Below are 15,414 nucleotides of genomic sequence, written 5' to 3'. Positions count from 1 at the left end.
ACATAGATCAATGCTACTCCGGTAGGCTCAATGAGCAGCGCTGGCCGCCGGGACGTCTGACGAGTGACGTCCCTGACGTTGCGGTCTGGAGCGAAGGATGTCACTAGTCAGACGTCCCAGCAGCCATTGATTTAAAGTGGTCGTGGCTCCTGCTGCCAGTTCCAGATCAGACACCATGGCCCTAGATTGACATACTGCAACACCGATCCCCTGTGGCTGCCCACCTGTTGCAAAACTACAACTCTCAGCCTTCGGCTGTCAGGGCATGCTGGGAGTTGTAGCTTTGCAATAGCTGGACAGACGTCTGTCGAAAGAGGGGAAAAGGGACCAGAAATAAAGCAATGTGGGCTTTGAAAAACACCATTTATATGTTGTTTTTAATCACAGCCCAAGTCTAGGAACAAACACAATTCTTGTTTGATGTTTTTTTCTTTTTTTTGCAAAAAAAAACAAACATCAAAATCTTCCCCCTCATTTCTTTTCTCAGCTATCTTTGTGTTATTTTTGCTAAAAGCACTGGGGGGGGGTCTTAGAGATTTATCAAAACCAGGGAAGAGGGAAAGTGGACCAGTTGCCCATAGCAACCAATCAGGTAGTTTCTTTCATTTTTTAAAAGGTCTCTGAAAAGTGAAAGAAGCGATCTGATTGGTTGCTATGGGCAATTGGTCCACTTGACCTCTGCACAGGTTTTCATACATCTGTCCCAATGTGTATTATTATTATCATCATCATCATCATCATCATCATCATCATCATTATTATTATTATTATTACAGGAAGTGTTTTTTCTTTGGTGTTTTTTTCCCCTCTGGCTTTTCTCATTACAAGTCATGTGATTCTTTCATCATTTGACTGAAGGATTTCTATAAAAAAAAATTGTGAGAAAATACCCCCCCCCCCCCCAAAAAAAAAAAAAAAACATGCTCTCGGCATCCCACAGATTTGATAGCCTAAAAACACCATAAAAGGATGAAGAAACCCCCATTAGTGTCTGGTGTTTCATATTACCCTATTGATTCCAACCTAACATGTGCCCGCAGCGAGCATGGTGTTTTTTATGACAAACACGCCAAGTGTAATCCCAGCTGAAATAAATGTTTTCACAATAGGTGTGAACAGGCTGCAGGCTGTGCTAGATATATTTGCATAGTTGCGGCATACAGCACGTGCAGCATTTATGTGGCGGCTTTCCGCTGGCATATATGGCTTTCTGTGCTGGTGAATGCAGCGGGCACTTACTGGCGGTTTTTTCCTAGCTGCACAGTTTTGCACCACAACCACTCCGGCTGGGACCAGGCTGACCGATCTAATGACCAAGATGCCGCAGTGAACGGCTTTCTTTCTGTGAAAGTTCTGGCGAACTACAATGCTCAGAAGAGGAGGAGCGCCATTGAGCTTTTGGAAAGAGAATTAGTTTGGAATGGTCAGGGCCATGTGCGTTTACAAAGCCCCCCGTGGTGCCAGAACAGTGGACCCCCCCACATGTGACCCCATTTTGGAAACTACACCCCTCACAGAATTTAATAAGGGGTGCAGTGAGTATTTACACCCCACAGATCTTTGGAACAGTGGGCTGTGCAAATGAAAAATGTAATTTTTCATTTTTACGGACCACTGTTCCAAAAATCTGTCAGACACCTGTGGGGCGTAAATTCTCAATGTACCCCTTATTACATTATGTGAGGGGTGTAGTTTCCAAAATGGGGTCACATGTGTCGGGGGACCATTGTTCTGGCACTATGGGGGCTTTGTAAACATATGTGGCCTTCAATTCCGGACAAATTTTCTCTACAAAATCCCAATGGCGCTCCTTCTCTTCTGAGCATTGTAGTTCACCCGCAGAGCACTTTAAATTCAAATATGGGGTATGTTCTTACTCAGAAGAGATGGGGTTACAAATTTGGGGGGGCTTTTTTCCTATTTTCCCTTGTGAAAATGAAAAATGTAGGGTAACACCAGCATTTTAGTGAAAAAATGTATATTTTTTCATTTTCCCATCCAACTTTAATGAAAATTCGTCAAACACCTGTTGGGTGTTCAGGCTCATTATACCCCTTGTCACGTTCGGTGAGGGGTGTAGTCTCCAAAATAGGGTCACATGTGGGTATTTTTTTTTTCCGTTTGTATGAACCGCTGTACAATCAGCCACCCCTGTGCAAATCACCAATTTAGACCTCAAATGTACATGGTGTGCTCTCATTCCTGAGCCTTGTTGTGAGCCCGCAGAGCATTTTACGCTCACATCTGGGGTATTTCCGTACTCAGGAGAAATTGTGTTACAAATGTTGGCGGTCTGTTTTTTCCTTTTACCGCTTGTGGAAATAAAAAGTATGGGGCAACACCAGCATGTAATTGTAAAAAAATTTATTTTTTTACACTAACAGGCTGGTGTAGCCCCCAACTTTTCCTTTTCACAAGCGGTAAAAGGAAAAAAAAGACCCCCAAAATTTGTAGTGCAATTTCTCCTGAGTACGGAGATACCCCATACGTGGCCCTAAACTGTTTCCTTGAAATACGACAGGGCTCCGAAGTGAGAGAGCGCCATGCGCATTTGAGGACTAAATTAGGGATTGCACAGGGGTGGACATAGGGGTATTCTACGCCAGTGATTCCCAAATAGGGTGCCTCCAGCTGTTGCTAAACTCCCAGCATGCCTGGACAGTCAGTGGCTGTCCAGAAATGCTGGGAGTTGTTGTTTTGCAACAGCTGGAGGCTCCGTTTTGGAAACCCTGCCGTACAAGACGTTTTTAATTTTTTATTGGGGGGGGGGGCAGTGTAAGGGGGTGTATATGTAGTGTTTTACCCTTTATTATGTGTTAGTGTAGTGTAGTGTTTTTAGGGTACATTCACACTGGCGTGCTACAGTGAATTTCCCGCTAGGAGTTTGCGCTGCGGCAAAAAATTTGCCGCAGCCCAAACTTGAAGCAGGAAATTTACTGTAAACCTGTCCGTGTGAATGTACCCTGTACATTCACATGGGGGGGGGGGCAAACCTCCAGCTGTTTCAAAACGACAACTCCCAGCATGTACTGACAGACCGTGCATGCTGGTAGTTGTACTTTTGCAACAGCTGGAGGCACACTGGTTGGAAAACCTTCAGTTAGGTTCTGTTACCTAACTCAGTATTTTCCAACCAGTGTGCCTCCAGCTGTTGCAAAACTACAACTCCCAGCATGTACTAATCACCGAATGGCATGCTGGGAGATGTAGTTATGTAACAGCTGGAGGTACCCAACTACAATTCCCAGCATGCCGAGACAGCTGTTTGCTTTCTGGGCATGCTGGGGATTGCAGTTTTGCAACATCTGGAGAGCTACAGTTTTTAGACCACTGCACAGTGATCTCCAAACTGTGGACCTCCAGATGTTGCAAAACTACAACTCCCAGCATGTCCAGACAACAAACAGCTATGTGGGCATGCTGGGAGTTGTAGTTTTGTAACATCTGGAGGGCTACAGTTAGAGACCACAGTCTCAGACTGTAGCCCTCCAGATCATCTTACCGGCTTCTGTAGGATCCCGGGAGCCGTCCTCTTCAGAAGCACATGACGCCGCCCGCCGATCAACGTTGCCGCAGCCTCCGGACGGGTAAGTGGACGTCGGCGCCCGGTCCCCTTCGGTTCCCCGTTCTGCCCCGCCTATTGTGGGTGGGCAGGACGGGGAAAACGAAAGTTAACCCCCCCGCACCCGGTCTGCAATTGGTCGTCGCCTCTGACGATCAATAGCAGACCAATAGCAAGGATAGGAGGGATGGCAACCCTGCCACCTCACTCCTATGCCTACAGGGGGATCGTGGGTGTCTTAGACAACCGCGATCCCCCTTCTATTCCGAGTCACCAGGTCACAATAGACCCGTATGTCCCGGAATTGGCGCAAATCGCAAGTGTGAATTCACTTGCGATTTGCGCCGATCGCCGATGGGGGGGGACGGGGACGTCTGATGACCCCCCTGGGCATTTGCGCGGGGTGCCTGCTGATTGATATCAGCAGGCACCCCGGCCCGGTCCCCGCCCGGCGCGCGGCGGGGACTGAAATTCCCACGGGCGTATGAATACGCCCTGGGTCCTTAAGTACCAGGACGTCAAAGCGTATCCATACGCCCTAGGTCCTTAAGTGGTTAAACACTAACCTTGAGGTTGGGGAAATTTGCCAGATTTGTAAATTATTTCTATTTAAAAATCTTAATCCTTCCAATACTTATCAGCTGCTGTATTCTACAGAGGAAGTTATTTTCTTTTTGGATTTCTTACCAGTCTGACCACAGTGCTCTCTGCTGACACTCTTTTTATTAGAAAAATACAAAACTTATCAAATACAAAACACAAAGCAAGCTTAACCAGCTATAACATAAATAAGAAATACTCTAGAACCAAAAAAAAAAACTCATAAACAAAACCCTGCCTAACCGGCCAGCCCAGCTTTACTAAGATACTAAAATACTGAGATATTAAAATATGCCCAAAATATCTAATCAAACACTCACACGCTTACCGAAAATGAACATAAGAAAAATAAATAAATAAATAAAATAGCACAACTTGGCTTGTCAAAATATAAACATAAAAGTTATCATTACCCGACTATAACTCAAAACCATCCATACTTGGGAACACGCAACAAGAAAACTAAACAGAAAAGTAGCAAGCACACCTAAAAAAAATTTAAAAAAAATAAATAAATAAAAAATAAATTATTATATGTTTTTTTACATTTTATTTTTTATATATTTTTTTATTTATTTTTTAAATTTTTTATATTTTTTTAATCTATATATATATATATATATATATATATATATATATATATTATTTTTTTTTCTTATAAAAAAAAATTATAAATAAATAAAAAAAATAAAAAATAAATTAAAATAAAAAAAAACAAAAAAACAAAACAATTATATTGTAATAATAATAATAATAATAATCAAAATAATCATATCACACATACATTCACTTACAAAACGTCCAAATTAACTGGATCCTCTATCCGGGACTAATGAAAATACCAAAGAAAACATAAAACAGACCAAATAACTGAAATAAACAAAATAAACCACATATCAACACAACAACTGGTCCGGCTACCATAACGCTATAACATGAAACAATATGAAACAATATAGATATAACACAATATAGGTACAACATTACTAAATTTACTTTATAAATAAAATATAATATAAACAAAATATATGCACTACAGAAAACACCTACAAAATCAATAGAAAACCCTAGGAAAAACCCTACACTAAAACTGTACCCTCACCCACACCACCCCTCCTGTACATTGGTCAGAGTCCATACCGTTCTTACAGTTCACAAAGTCCAGTCCTTAACTGACCCATGTCAGGTCCCCCAAAGATGAACACCACCACCCACAAGCACACCCTCCCCACCTAGCACTCCTCCCAACCAACTTATACACAAACTTATACACACTGAACCACAACCCACTTTAGGCCCAAGTTTGGTCGCCTGTAAGCCCTTCATACCATATCAGCTTAAAAACAAAACAAAGAGGACTTCCGGTTCCGGCGTCCGATGTAGGAGCCTCTGCAGTGAGCTCCCGCACCTCCCCAGCTTGTACCTGCCTGTACCTGGCTCCATACGTCCTCTCGTCCCGGTGACAGGCCCCCGGAGACGCTGCTCACCTCCAGGTATGGAGCGCTTCATTCAGCGCAGTGGAGGTCCGCCCGCAACGCCGCCACTGGCCTCCGCCATGAAATCAGCCGGCGGCTCACTCAAAATGGCCGCGGCCGCGACTGATAATACCGCAGTGCCGCTGGCGGCCTGCGCTGCACTCCCACAGCCTCTTCAGCCCTCTCCACACACTGAGGACTCTCAGGGGGAAATGGAGGTCACTTTGTCAGCCCCCTCACCTGCCAGTGCCTTACCTCCAGGACAGGTGGATAATGCAGATAGCAGGGGCATACATAACACCTGTCCTGTCATAACCTCCTGTCTCACAAGGACTGCCAGTCCACTTTGACTATCAAATGCTGGCCACTGAAATGGCACTCCGCATTACCCCTAATGTGCAACAGATAGTGGAGGAGGTTCTTAAAGCTACCTTACAGAACCTGACTTTGGAAGTGTCTGCTCATACAGGGCGAATCACTGACGTGTAGCAGAGGGTGTCCCACTTGGAGGATGGTGATTCTCTTATGGAATGACGATTGAAAGCGGCAGAAGTTGAACTGTCCAGAGTATCGGAGAAAATGGAGGACCTTGAAAACAGGTCCAGAAGAAATAACCTGCGTATAGTGGGTGTACAGGAATCTATACACCCCGCTGATCTGCAATGGTTCTGTGAGAGGGACTTACCCAAAACACTGGGCCTGTCGCACCACTGCTGGGTGGAAAGGGCACACAGGATCGGCCCGCCTCCAGATCCTCCTTCAAATGGTCCTGCAGCTTTGGCACATCGCCCTCGGCAAGTAATTTTGAAACTCCTGGACTTCAATGATAAGGTGGAGATATTACGTGCTTACAGACGACTGTCCCAACCCCTTGTAGTCCAGGGTATGAGCCTTCTCATATTTGAAGATTTCTCTGTGGAGGTGGCTAAACGGAGACGAGCTTTCAGCGCCATCTGTACTGCACTCTTTAAAGCCAAATACAGATTCCAGTTACAGTATCCTGCTATATTGAGAGTGTTCCACCCTGACGGATCTATTTCCACCTATAAATCTCCAGAAGCCGCTTCCTCATCTTTGGAACAAATCCTGAATTCCTCATCCAGAAGATCTGCACGCGCTACCCCTAGTAGGAGATCCCGCTCTTCCAGGCGAGACGACCGCTCCAGATCACCTGCCAGAGATGTAGCATGCTCTCCTGCGCCGAGAAGTCGCCGACGTAGACAACACTCTCCAAGGAATGGACACGGCGGGGAACGCACCTCCTCACCAGACTGAGACTTGTATTCCTTTTTGCACTGCCTCGCTGACTGATCCTCCCTTTCGGACAGACCGACCGCTACGCGAGCCACTGGGAACAGGTTTTTCTTCTCCTCTCCTATTACTCTGTTATGTGTGTATATTTTTCTTTTTGGGGAGGGGGCATACCATTGCAAGAGGCCAAGATTGGAGACTACTTCTCCCTGGGTTAGCGTGTCTCTAACATGTGTTCTAACGTTGATATCACCGGGTCTCGGAGCCGACTAGTGAGGGGGAGGGGGCGGGGGGCCTCATTGTCCTGCTGTTTTTGATGCTACCTATGTCGTCAGAAAAAAGGAAGTCCCTTAACCCGACCTGGTGCGACTGGTTCCATCTGTCGGCCCACTGGGTTCTCATTAGTGTTTTTTTGATTGTTTTAGTTTATGTTTTCATTATGATGACTATGTTGCATTATTCTCCACGCTGTTTTTCTTTACAGGACATGGGTTTCATACCACACACTAAGGCTACACATTATTGTCAGAACACACATTGGTTTCTTTTAGTCACTACTATGACATGCCTTCTTCCGACTGCATATTCTTTAGTGTTTTCTGATATATATCTGCCGGTCTCATTAGCAGGGTATTGTTATACTTAAAATTATATCCTGGAATGTGAAGGGCCTTAGGTCCCCACACAAGCGGAGATTGTTTTTACGCTTCCTGAAGAGGTCCTATTCTCCGGATATTGTGTTATTACAAGAAACCCACCTAACAGACCAGGATTTCTTCAGGATGCGTCAACAATGGGTGGGTCAGGTTTACGGGTCCTCCGCCAAAGACGGCAAAGCGGGAGTCCTCACACTATTGCACAAGTCATTTGCCTTTTCTCTTATCTCTCACAGTACTGACTCGGACGGCAGAGTATCACACCTCACCATAGAACACAATGGGGACATCCTGAGCCTATACAATATTTACGCACCTAATGGGGAGAATGGATCTTTTTTTAGGGAATTGGCTAGTGAGATCCAATCGGATACAGTAGACAGGAAACTGATAGGGGGCGACCTTAATACCGTTCTGGATGTCCGAGTAGACCGGAACAACCCTAATGTTCACAACCCATTACCGAGAGCTCGGGATTGTGTTCTCGCACCCTTCATGGACCAATTGGGCTTAGTGGATACCTGGAGACTTGTTCATCCGGACGATAGAGAGTTTACGCATTTCTCCAGTGTCCACGGATCATGGTCGAGATTAGATTATTTTCTTATGAGCATGGAGTTGAGCTATCGGTTGTGTTCGGTGGACTTTGGAGATCTGGCATTATCAGACCATGCCCCAATAATCTTACACCTATTTCCCTCTTGCCCCAAGCGAATTGATATACTCTGGAGATTTCCTTCCTATCTGACAAAAGACGAGGACTTCGTGGAGTTGCTCAGGGCCTGGTGGTTAGAATTTGCGACTACAAATGACTCACACAGGCAAAACCCGGTATTGTTCTGGGAAACAGGGAAGGCAGTCCTCAGGGGACGGTTGATAGCCCATATCTCGGCACTAAAGCGCAAATCCCGCACACAACTTCTAGCCACCAGCTCTCGCCTAAAGGAAGCCTACGCTCTTTTTCTTAATTCCCCGAACGAATCACATAAGGAGGCATGGAAACAGGCCAAATCTGACTACGAGATATGGCTAGACAGACATGAGCGTATGAAAAGATCCCAATTTGAGGTTGATCTCTTCCGTCACGGCAACAAAGCTGGACGTCTTTTGGCTTGCCTGGCGAAAGGGAGACAGCCCCCCTCCCACATAACTACACTTACCGACTCCACGGGTACTTTAAAACACGACCCTCACGCCATTAATAAAATTTTAGAAAACTTTTATGCCACTTTATATGCAGACTCCCCTTCTAACCTACTGGCAGGAGAAACATTTTTGAGGAGTCTTGATCTCCCCTCTCTGTCGGATGACCAGAGGGAGGTGCTTAATGCTCCAGTCACAGAGGCAGAAATTCAGGCTGTCATCCGCAATTTACATAACAATAAAGCGCCAGGCCCTGACGGGTACACCGGGGAATTCTTTAAATCGCTTTTACCACAACTTTCACCACTACTTACCGATGTATACAAGGAATTTCTATCTACGGGCAATATCCCTGATGAAGCTTCTATGGCCTATATTAAAGTATTGCCTAAAAAGGGTAAAGACTTAAGGGATCCCGGCTCATACAGGCCCATATCATTGATAAACCAGGATGTCAAAATCTTGTCCAAAATTCTAGCAGACAGACTGGCGAGGTTCATGCCGACACTAGTGGATACCCACCAGGTAGGCTTTATCAGACAATGATCCGCAACCATGAATATCAGAACGGTCGTGGCCGTCTTGGACCGGCTCCAGCATAGCCCTCAACCAGGAGATCGACCAGCTCTACTGGCTCTTGACGCCGAAAAGGTCTTCGATAATTTGAGATGGGACTGGTTGGGGATGGTGCTAGACCGGGCGGGCCTGCACGGTGCGTTTCGTAATTATTTAACGGGAGTATATAGGGCGCCCACGGCCAGGATCTACACGCCAGGGATACTGTCATCACCCATTGCATTATTTGAAGGAACGAGACAGGGTTGCCCTCTTTCGCCCCTTCTCTTCGACCTTGTATTGGAACCTCTAGCGCGATCATTACTGACATCCCCAGTGTACGAGGGCATCAAGGTCGGAGAGCGGGAGGTGAAACTTACCATGTTCGCAGACGACATTTTGCTCTTCTTAAATGACCCAGACACCTCACTGCATGTTATTCTTGACCACCTAACCCTCTTTGGCACCTTCTCGGGATATAGGGTCAACGTCTCCAAATCGGAACTACTTCCATTGGGTGTACACCCGCCGCGATGGGTGGCTAACATAACTCAATTGGGTATACGCATAGCGGATTCCTCGGTTACCTATTTGGGGATCAAAGTGGGAAAAACTCCTAATACGATTTATTTTCTTAACTTCCCCCCAATCATATCCAAAATATGCACAGAACTGACAAGATGGCATGGCCTTCCTCTAACCTTCATGGGGAGATGTCATTTAGTTAAAATGATTAGTTTCGCGCGGCTCCTATATCCACTCCAGACCTTACCACTACTCCTTAAACACGCAGATATACATAAATTAAATTTGGCCTTCACTAAATTTATATGGGTGGGCAAGCGTCCCCGCATTGCTCTACACAAATTAATGCTAGACAAGCAGGAGGGGGGACTGAATTTCCCTAACGTGAGGGGATACAATCTTTCTTGCTTGTTTGGTTTTGTGATCGATTGGATCCATGGCTCTTCCATTCATGTGGTAGGCGATTTGGAAAGGGCGCTCGCGCACCCCTGGGATCTGCGGATCCTGTTACACATCGCTTATGCGAAAATGCCCAGCTTAATGAAACGATCTGTCCTTCTAAGGGACACCGTGGCCACATGGAAGGAAGTTCGTAAATTATTTAAGCTACCATTCCTGGTCTCTAAATATCACCCGTTGACTTGTCATCCCGAATTGCCTGCAACCATCCCTACACACACATTCACTTTGTGGGCACACCAGGGTCTATCTTCTGCATGCGATCTTATTGATAAACCCAACAAACGCTGGCTATCTCCTCAAACCTTATTGAACACCTTTCAACTGCCACCCTCCCATATATTCCCTTTAAATCAGTTATATTCTTTTTTTTTCTCACGCTTACGCAACCCTAAGATAGAAACACATGACCATGCCCTAGATTACCTTATTGGTTCGGTCCCTCATAAGCTGTCGATATCCTCCATATACGTGACACTTAAAAAGATGTTGATCAAGACGGACCCCTCTAAAATATTTGCTTCCTGGTCCAAATGGATCCCTGATGTGGATATCTCTGACTGTATATTACGTGGGTGGTCGATCATACGTAGGTGTGTCATTAATGAACGATGGCGAGAAACGTACTTTAAACTTGCTCATAGGGCGATCTATGGTTTTAACATCTTACCGACTCCCAATTTCCCGGATAGGATCACTGCCTGCCCCAAATGTTCCACTCCCCTAACTGACCTTTGGCATGGCGTTTGGACTTGCTCTCACATAGTACCCTACTGGAGAATACTGCTCACCTATATTACACAAACATGGAATGTGACTCTGTCTAACTCTCCAAGAGCTCTACTGTTTCATCAATTCAGACCACCTGACCACTCACGACACTCCCTACCGAAAGTACCCCAATTGGTCCATATTATACTATTGGTGGCATTGAGATGTATTTTTGATTCATGGCTGTCATCCTCACCACCTACTATTTTTATGGTGACTTCCCAAATGAAGCGTCTATGCAACCTCGATAGGCTTGACTCGGAGAGACATGAGACCACACGCACTACCAAATTCTTTGATAAGTGGGAAGTGTTTATTCTAGAGCATTATTCAACAGACGAAATTGCAGAAATAGTTAGGCCCTTCAGTTCCACTGAGTGGTACTGTTTGGGAGTCATCGGGTATACCTTGGGGGCCCTACAACTTCCATCATGAATACACCATTGCTATATCTGTCAAGGGGGTACACGTTTACAATGTTTATGCATACACGTTTGAATGGGATTCTTAAAGTGTGTAGCTCTACTGTTGATATGATGAAATACTGTTCTGACTACATACTGCTCATGTATCAGTCCATATGTCCACATGTCCTAATGACCCTATTTCACAGCTCTGTATCCAAATGGCGAATGTTTTGCTCTATCGTTGGATTTTTATACTGTTTTTCTTTTCTTTTTCTTGAAAAAGTGCACATGCATTAGCCCTCCACCAGGAAGAAGGATGGCAGACTTGATTCATTCAAAATAATTTTACACTCTTTCCCTAACTCCCCCTACAATTCTCCCTAATCCTATCCCTCCATTCAAACTAACCCTGTTCTCATCCTATCTCTATCCCTATAACACTGTCCCTAACCATAATAAAGGTACTCTACCTAAAAGGTCTAGTACCTAGGGCACATCAAAAGAAAACCCTCTCCATAGGAGAGAAGCCCTACTGTTACCAAGACTGCCATACTCCAAAGACCTGATCTTCCCGAGGTCACCGATGATGTTCCTACAGACCTCCACCTCGGAGAGGATTTTCTGTTGGGTCGACACTAAGCACCGTGCATTCCACGTGTAGTACCTAACCACTAAACTAACTAAGTATAAAGTGCCCCGATCTTGGCCACCCAGGTTCCTGAATGCCCCATAAGCCCAGGCCGGCAAGTTGATTCCAGCCGATGGAAGCACCCACCCTGTTGTAAACCCCTATATTAAAGGGACAATGAAGCAGGAAATGGTCCATGCTTTCCAGCGTGTCCCCGCACTCTTCTCGGGGACATCCCCGGTCATCAGAGTTCCTACACTTCAAATTGTCCCTCACATATAGCTTCCCCTGAAAGCAGCGCCAGGCCAAGTCCCAAAACTTCTGGGGGATCCTTTTCATGTTTAAAAGGTACAACTCCATCCTCAGATCCCGACCTGGGCAGTCCCTGAGCGCCAGAGGCTTCTGGAAGTTGGTCAAGTCGTTTGTCAAGGAACTGCCTTGACTGGGTCCTGATCTCCCACACTCCCAGACCACACCGACGTATCGCCTTCAGAGTCGGGGTAGCATAAGCCGGAAGATATCCATGGGGCGTACGGAGGTCCTTCACTTGCCCTCCTGTCTCCCATTCCTGGAAGAAAGGCCGAAACCATTCCCTGCAGGAGAGTACCCACGGAGAAGCCCTCTCTGACCAGAGGTTTGAGATGTTAGCTTTCAAGAAGGTGTTGGTTAAGAACACCACAGGGTTTACCATAGATAAACCCCCTAGTCTCCTCGTGCGGTACATAACCTCCCTCTTGACTAGGTTCATCCTGTTTCCCCATAACAGTTGGAAAAACAGGCTGTAGATCCTAGTGTAGTAAGCTTCTGGCAAGATACATACGCTGCCCAGATAGATAAACAAGGGGAGCAGGTACGATTTGATCAGGTGTACCCTTTCCCTGAGGGTCATAGACCAACCCTTCCATTGGTCCACCTTCTGAGCGGCATCCTGGAGCTTACCATCCCAGTTTTTGGTGGGATAATCATCCTGGCCGAATATGATGCCCAAAACTTTTGCTGACTCTTGGGGCCCTGGAAGGGTGTCCGGGAGATCAAACGTGGGATCTCCCCCTCCCAGCCAGAGACTCTCACACTTATCCCGGTTGATCTTAGACCCAGATGCCTCCGAGTAGCGGTCCACTTCCGACATCACCACGTCGACCTCCTCTCGCGAGGAGACGAAAATAGTGAAATCGTCAGCGTACGCCACCACTCTCTGGGCGACATCCAGCTCCGCCAGACTCATCCCGACTCCCGCCAACGGCCCACAATCTACCCTCCGGACAAAGGGATCGATCGCAAACACGTATAAAAGCAGGCTCAAAGGACAACCCTGACGGACTCCGGACCCCACCTCAAAAGAGCGGCCAGACCAACCGTTCACCAGTGGGAAACTCTCTGCCCCTGCATACAAGATCTTAAGACAATTAACAAAAGTACTCGGTAAGCCATATCTCAGGAGGATGGACCAGAGGTACTCGTGGTTCACCCGATCAAACGCTTTGGCCTGATCCAGGGACAGCAAGTACCCCTTCCAGGAACCAGTACTACTCTGCTCCACTGCCTCCCTGACACTAAGGACCGCACTTAAGGTGCTTCGGCCTGGAACAGAGCAGTGCTGAGCCCCCGAAAGGAGCCGGGGTGCAAACTTCACCAGCCGATTAAACAGTATCTTGGCCAGAAGCTTCCTGTCCGTATTGAGAAGAGCTATGGGCCTCCAATTCTCAATTCGGCTGAGATCTTTACCCTTTGAGAGAAGAATCAGGGCTGACCTCCTCATTGACTTCGGCAGAGTGCCCGAGGAGAGACACTCATTGAATACCTCAGTCAAGAGGGGAGCTAAAGACTCCTTAAAGGTCCTGTACCACTCGGATGTTAAGCCATCCGGACCTGGCGACTTCTTGGGGGCGAGCCCCTCGATCGCCAGTCTCACTTCCTCTTCCCTGATTTCTTCTGCCAAAACATCAAGAGAGGGGTCTACCCCTGGCTCAGGAATGGTTTCAGCCAGGAAAGCCGACATCTTGTCTTGATCTAGATCCTTCCTTCCCAAGAGGTGCGAGTAGAAGGATCTGACGACCTCCAAGATCCCTTGTCTGGACCGATTCAGAGATCCTGTACTATCAATCAGTCCTGAAATGACTTTACTACTCACTGACATCTTACAGTTTCTGTAAGGGTCAGGCGAGCGGTACTTCCCGAAATCCCTCTCAAAAACCAAAGATGCGTGCCTATCGTACTGACACCCCATCAGCAAGGATTTCACTCTGGAGATATCCTCACGGCTACCTCCAGTCGAGACAAGAAGCTCGAGTTTCCTCCTCAGACCCTGATACAGGCGATACCTGTTCAGGGACCTGAGGCTCGAGAGCTGGCGGAAGAACCCCGCAACCCGCTTCTTGAATATCTCCCACCACTCTGACTTACTACTACATAGGCCCAGTAAAGGTACCTGACTCTGAAGAAAATTCTCAAAGGACTGTCTTATCTCCGCTTCCTCCAGGAGGGACAAATTCAGCTTCCAAAACCTTTTCCCATCCGGGGGGTCTCTGAAACATTCAGGGAAAACAAAATCATACAGTGGTTGGAGAACTCCACCTCAACCACGGACACTGCGGAAGATACGGCTTCCTCCTTTAAATAAAACCTATCTATTCTAGACCTGCGACTACCTTGATGATAGGTGAAACCCATGTGGCTTGAGGGGCTCCGGATGTGGGCGTCCTCTAGGCGAGCTTCTCTAGCTATGCTAATCAGTGCCACACTATCGCAAGTCAGCGGACCATTGGAGCCTCTCCTATCTTGGGACCTCGTGACATTATTGAAGTCCCCTCCAAAGATCACTTGCCGACTCGTAAAAAGAAAGGACTTAATCCTTATAAAGAGATCTTTACGGCCCCGCTTAGTTTGCGGGGCGTAGATGTTAATGAGCCGGAGCTCTTATCCCTTCATGAAGACATCTAAGATCAGGCACCTCCCCATTTCTAACTCAATAACCCATCTGCATTCAACAGGAGCGGTAAAAAGGACCGCCACCCCACTATACGGCTCAGCCGCAAGAGACCAGTGGGAGGGACCACGCCTCCACTCTCTTCTGGCTTTTACCAGGGAGGCTAGATCTGACAACCTGGTCTCTTGTAAAAAGAAAATGTCGGCTTCAACACGGCCGAGAAAATCAAAGGCTGCGAATCTAGCCGTATCTGATTTTATGCTGGCACAGTTAATGGATGCCAACGTCAGTGGGGTGAGTGCCGCCATCCTGGGTGATTGAGTTAGATGGCCTCACCCCTTAAACCTTCTTCCTCTCCTTCCCTCCACCCCCATCTGAATCGGAAGAAGACCCTTTGCCTCTTTTTAAACTCAGGGATATATCCATCCCAGGATCTTTACCTTCAGCATCTGGTGT

Source organism: Hyla sarda, chromosome 4 (genome assembly GCF_029499605.1).
Source record: "Hyla sarda isolate aHylSar1 chromosome 4, aHylSar1.hap1, whole genome shotgun sequence".
Lineage (NCBI taxonomy): Eukaryota > Metazoa > Chordata > Amphibia > Anura > Hylidae > Hyla > Hyla sarda.
The sequence above is the reverse complement of the archived record's forward strand: the minus strand, read 5'-3'. Positions refer to the sequence as shown.